General features: G+C 38.5%; 1 long non-coding RNA gene across 1 annotated transcript in view; it reads right to left on the reverse strand.

Annotated features, from left to right (window-relative positions):
• Window positions 1–6,322, reverse strand: part of LOC104995981 — a 75,805-nt gene that overhangs the window by 64,439 nt on the left and 5,044 nt on the right. Inside the window, exon 2 of the long non-coding RNA XR_826128.1 lies at window positions 2,433–2,519. This is a non-coding gene — a long non-coding RNA (uncharacterized LOC104995981). The remainder of the gene's footprint in view (window positions 1–2,432; window positions 2,520–6,322) is intronic.

Raw genomic sequence — 6,322 nt, forward strand, 5'->3', positions numbered from 1 at the left:
TTACTTTGCTGACAAAGGTCCATATAGTCATATAGTCAAAGCTATGGTTTTTCCTGTACACATGTATGGATGTGAGAACTGGACCATAAAGAAGGCTGAGTACTGAAGAATTGATGTTTTTGAACTATGGTATTGGAGAAGACTCTTGAGAGTCCCTCAGACAACAAGGAGATCAAACCAGTTAATCCTAAAGGAAATCAATCCTTAATATTCATTGGAAGGACTCTTGCTGAAGTTGAAGCTTCATTACTTTGGCCAACTGATGCAAAGAGCCAGCCCATTAGAAAAGACCCTGATGCTGGGAAAGATTGAAGGCAGGAGGAGAAGGGGACGACAGAGGACGAGACAGTTGGATGGCATCACTGATTCAATGACATGAGTTTGAGCAAGCTCCGGGAAATGATAAAGGACAGGGAAGCCTGGCATGCTGCAGTCCATGGGGTCGCAAAGAGTCAGACATGACTGAGTGACTGAACAGCAATTAAAGAACATCAAAATAAACCAACAGAGAACAGGGGAAACTAAGTAAAAGTAGAAATTAATGAGCTAGAAAGCATAGGAAAACTGCATAAACCTGATAAAACAGTAATTTTGTTTTTGTTTTGTTGTTAAATACTACAACATAAAAACCATTAGTTAGCAGAACCAAGAAAAAAGGAAGAGGAAATAAAAATATATACAGTGAGAAAGTGAATATAACCAAAAATAGACTAAAATTATAAAATTTCCAACATATACCAATAAATTAGAATCCCATGGACGGAGGAGCCTGGTGGGCTACAGTCCACAGGATCGCAAAGAGTCGGACACGACTGAGCGACTTCACTTTCCTTTCACATGAAATAGAAATATTTTAGAAAGATATAAATAACTAATATTGACTCTTTAAGAGTGAAAAATAGCCTAATAATTAGAGAAGAACTTAAAAATGTAGCAAAAGTTCTAACTTCAAAAAAGCACTAGTCGAGACTGTTTTACCAGAGAGTCCAGATTAAAGAACAGATAATTTGAGTTATTTAAATCATTCAGATAATAAAAACTATGACAAGCTTCCCAATTTACTTTTTTAAGAAGTTTATCCTGACTCTAAAAAGTGACTATGTGGACTTCCCTGATGGCAGAGTAGGTAAGATCTGCCTACCGACGCAGGGGGACATGATTCGATCCCTGGTCTGGGAAGATTCCAAATGCCTTGGAGCTACTAAGCCCGCACACTAGAGCCCAAGAGCTGCAACCACTGAGTCTATATGCTGCAACTACTGAAACCCATGGGCCTGGAGCCTATGCTTGGCAACAAGAGAAGCCACCACAGTGAGAAGCCCGTGCACCCTAACAAAAAGTAGCCCCTGCTCACCATAACTAGAGAAAGCCCTCGCATAGCAATGAAGACACGGTGCAACCAAACAAATAATAAAAAATTATAAATAAAAACTAACAATACTAGCAAAAATAAAATAAACCTTGGGTCATTTTCACCAAGGAATATAAATTTTAAAATCCAAAGTAAAATATTAACAAATCTTTTACCACACTATAGGATACTTTTGACAGCAACCAACAGAAACCGTGATTCAAATTATTTTTAACCACATGAGTATTTCTTGACTCAGCTGGAAGTCTAGAGGTAGAGTAAGTTTTAGGACAGGCTGCAGTTCAATGATGTTATTAAGAATCCAGATTTTTTTCCATGTCTCTGCTGTGCCATTCTTGGTGTTATGTCATTGCTAGTCTTGTAGAAATATGACAGCAGTATTTTCAAGCATCCAGGCACAATTCTCAGAGGAAGATGAAAAAATGACTCCCTTTGATTTTCACTTCAGAGAAAGTGAAAGGTCCGTCTAGTCAAGGCTATGGTTTTTCCAGTGGTCATGTGTGGATGTGAGAGTTGGACTGTCAAGAAAGCTGAGTGCCAAAGAATTGATGCTTTTGAACTGTGGTGTTGGAGAAGACATTTGAGAGTCCCTTGGACACCAAGGAGACCCAACCAGTGCATCCTGAAGGAAATCAGTCCTGAATATTCGTTGGAAGGACTGATTTTGAAGCTGAAGCTCCAATACTTCGGCTACCTGATGCAAAGAACTGACTCATTAGAAAAGACCCTGATGCTGGGAAAGATTGAAGGTAGGAGGAGAAGGAGATGACAGAGGATGAGATGGTTGGATAGCATCACTGACTCAATGGACATGAGTTTGAGCAAGCTCCAGGAGTTGGTGATAGACAGGGAAGCCTGATGTGCTGCAGTCCATAGGGTCGCAAAGAGTCAAATGCAAATGAGTGACTGAACTGAACTGATAAGAACAGATTTTTACTGAATTTATGAAAATATATTATCATGAAAATAAAAACATTCAATAAGCTTTTCCAAATTCTGGAGGCATCATGTAGGGGAAAAGAGTAATTGTTTCACCCTTGTCCACAAAGGTATAACTTACCAAGCTGCTGTATGTTAGCAGTATAATTTACCAAGCTGCTGTAAGTTAGAGGTAGCTCAGGGAAGAGAGGAAAAGGTTTCTTTAAATCTGAAAAACAAAATATTAAAGAACCAGTAATGTTCCAAACAAAAATTAGTAAAAAATTATAATCATTCTCACCAGTTCACTCAGTGTTATATACTTAATTGTTATTAGGCTGAAGAATTAATGCTTTTGAACTGTGGTGTTGGAGAAGACTCTTGAGAGTCCCTTGGACTGCAAGGAGATCCAACCAGTCCATTCTAAAGGAGATCAGTCCTGGGTGTTCTTTGGAAGGAATGATGCTAAAGCTGAAACTCCAATAGTTTGGCCACCTCATGCAAAGAGCTGACTCATTGGAAAAGACCCTGATGCTGGGAGGGATTGGGGGCAGGAGGAGAAGGGGACGACAGAGGATGAGATGGCTGGATGGCATCACCGACTCGATGGACATGAGTTTGAGTGAACTCCGGGAGTTGGTGATGGACAGGGAGGCCTGGCGTGCTGTGATTCATGGGGTTGCAAAGAGTCGGACACGACTGAGCGACTGAACTGAACTGATGTTTGATATTGGGTTTGCAGTTTGAAGAACATCAATTTCCCTATTTGAGTTCTGGAAATTTACACCCAGTTCAATGGCACAATCTTAAAAGTTATCAGAATTCTGTATTCTAAAGTATTCATCAAGGTCCTTTCCACTAACCTTTGAGGGCAAGCAATTTTGGATCATAGTTGCTTGCAAGTTTTCAGGAAGGCATCAGAGTAAAACAATAACTGTGAATAACAAAAGATTTAAAAATATCCACAGTTAAGGACTTAATAAGAGTCTATTTAGATACAATTGGGAAAAAATGGTTATTTCTAAGATATACAACGTTTTAAGATGATAACTGGAATTTAACTGATAACATTACACCAGGACATATCAGATTTCTCAGAATCTCATGTAATTTCTGTAACACTTACATGAATAATATATACATTATTTATACACAAATATAACCGCAAAAAGTCAAACATCACATCTTACTTGACAACACTTCTCATGTAATTTAACATGTCAATTAAGCCTAATTAGTTTAATATCTTTTTATTTTTTTTAAATTTTATTTTACTTAACTTTACAATATTGTATTGGTTTTGCCATATATCAAAATCAATCTGCCACAGGTATACATGTGGTCCCCATCCTGAACCCACCTCCCTCCTCCCTCCCCATACCATCCCTCTGGGTCATCCCAGTGCACCAGCCCCAAGCATCCAGTATCGTGCATGGAACCTGGACCGGCGACTCGTTTCATATATGATATTATACATATTTCAATGTCATTCTCCCAAATCATCCCATCCTCTCCCTCTCCCACAAAGTCCAAAAGACTGTTCTATACATCAGTGTCTCTTTTGCTGTCTCGTATACAGGGTTATTGCTACCATCTTTCTAAATTCCATATATATGCGTTAGTATACTGTATTGGTGTTTTTCTTTCTGGCTGCGATCCAAAAGTCTACAAGCAATAAATGCTGGAGAGGGTATGGAGAAAAGGGAACCCTCTTACACTGTTGGTGGGAATGCAAAATAGTACAGCCACTATGGAGAACAGTGTGGAGATTCCTCAAAAAATGGAAATAGAACTGCCTTATGATCCAGCAATGCCACTGCTGGGCATACACACTGAGGAAACCAGAATTGAAAGAGACACGTGTACCCCAATGTTCATCGCAGCACTGTTTATAATAGCCAGGACAAGGAAGCAACCTAGTTGTCCATCAGCAGATGAATGGATAAGAAAACTGTGGTACATATACACAATGGAGTATTACTCAGCCATTAAAAAGAATACATTTGAATCAGTTCTAATGAGGTGAATATCTCTCTTTTTATAAGAAAAGAAATCTCTTGATATATTCTGGGGCTCTCTGATAAATTTGCAAGTTAGTTTATGGTCAAAAAACTTCATTTAGAATTTGATTTTGGGAAATTTGTCAAAAATATCAAAGGCTTAAAATGCATGATTAAATAAAATCACAGGTGTTATTTCATTGTGGCTTTGATTTTCATTTCCCTGATGATTAGTGATGCTGAACATTTTTACATGTGCCTGTTGGCCATCTGCATTTCCTCTTTGGAAAAATGTCTGTTCAGTTTTGTTTTGTTTTTTTTTAATGTTGAGGTGTATGATCTGTTATATATGCTAGATATTAATCCCTTATTGGTCATATCACTTACAAATATTTTCTCTCATTCAGTAAGCTGTCTTTTCATTTTACTGATAATTTCCTTTGCTGTGCAAAAGCTTTTAAGTTTAATTAGGTTCCAACTGTTTTTATTTCCTTTACTTCAGGAGATGGATCCAAAAAAAATTGCTGCAATTTATGTTAAAGAGTGCTCTGCCTATGTTTTCTTCTAGGAGTTTTATAGTATTCAGTCTTACATTTAGGTCTTTAATCTACTTTGAGTTTATTTTTGTATATGGTATTAGAGAATGTTCTAATTTCATTCTTCTACAGGTAGCTGTTCAGTTTTCCCAGCATCACATATTGAAGAGATTGTTTTTCCACTGTATATTCTTACTGCCTTTGTCATAGATCAATTGACCATAAGTGTGTGAGTTTATCTCTGGGCTCTCTACCCTGTTCATTGATATGTGTCTGTTCTTGCGCCAGTATCATACTGTAGCTTTGTAATATAGCCTAAAGTTAGGACATGTGATTCCTCCAGCTCTGTTCTTTCTCCAGATTGTTTTGGCTATTTAGGGTCATGTTTCCATACAATATTTTTTAAATTATTTGTTCTAGTTCTGTGAAAAATGACATTGCCATTTTGATAGGGATTGGATTGAATCTGTAGATTGCTTGAGTAGTATTATTTTAACAATATTGATTCTTCCAATCCAAGAATATGGTATATCTGTCCATCTGTTTGTGTTGTCTTCAATATCTTTCATCAGTGTCTTCTAGTTTTCAGAGTATAGGTCTTTTGCCTCCTTACTTAGGTTTATTTCTATGTATTTTACCCTTTTTTATGTGGCAGTAAATGGGGTTGTTTCCTTAATTCCTCTCTCTGTACTTCATTGTTAGTGTATAGAGATGCAACTATGCAATTTTACCAAATTCATTGATTAGCTCTAATATTTTTCTGACGGCATCATTCAGTTCAGTTCAGTTCAGTCGCTCAGTCCTGTCCGACTCTTTGCGACCCCATGAATCACAGCATGCCAGGCCTCCCTGTCCAGCACCAACTCCGGGAGTTCACTCAGACTCACATCCATCAAGTCAGTGATGCCATCCAGCCATCTCATCCTCTGTCGCCCCGTTCTCCTCCTGCCCCCAATCCCTCCCAGCATCAGAGTCTTTTCCAATGAGTCAACTCTTCGCATGAGGTGGCCAAAGTACTGGAGTTTCAGCTTTAGCATCTGTCCTTCCAAAGAAATCCCAGGGCTGATCTCCTTCAGAATGGACTGGTTGGATCTCCTTGCAGTCCAAGGGACTCTCAAGAGTCTTCTCCAGCACCACAGTTCAAAAGTATCAATTCTTCGGCACTCAGCTTTCTTCACAGTCCAACTCTCACATCCATACATAACTACCAGAAAAACCATATCCTTGACTAGACGGACCTTTGTTGGCAAAGTAATATCTCTGCTTTTGAATATGCCATCTAGGTTGGTCATAACTTTCCTTCCAAGGAGTAAGCCTCTTTTAATTTCATGGCTGCAGTCACCATCTGCAGTGATTTTGGAGCCCCCAAAAATAAAGTCTGACACTGTTTCTACTGTTTCCCCATCTATTTGCCATGAAGTGATGGGACCAGATGCCATGATCTTCGTTTTCTGAATGTTGAGTTTTAAGCCAACTTTTTAACTCTCCTCTTTCAC

This window comes from Bison bison, unplaced genomic scaffold (assembly GCF_000754665.1).
Source record: "Bison bison bison isolate TAMUID 2011002044 unplaced genomic scaffold, Bison_UMD1.0 scf7180017864289, whole genome shotgun sequence".
In the NCBI taxonomy this organism is placed as follows: domain Eukaryota; kingdom Metazoa; phylum Chordata; class Mammalia; order Artiodactyla; family Bovidae; genus Bison; species Bison bison.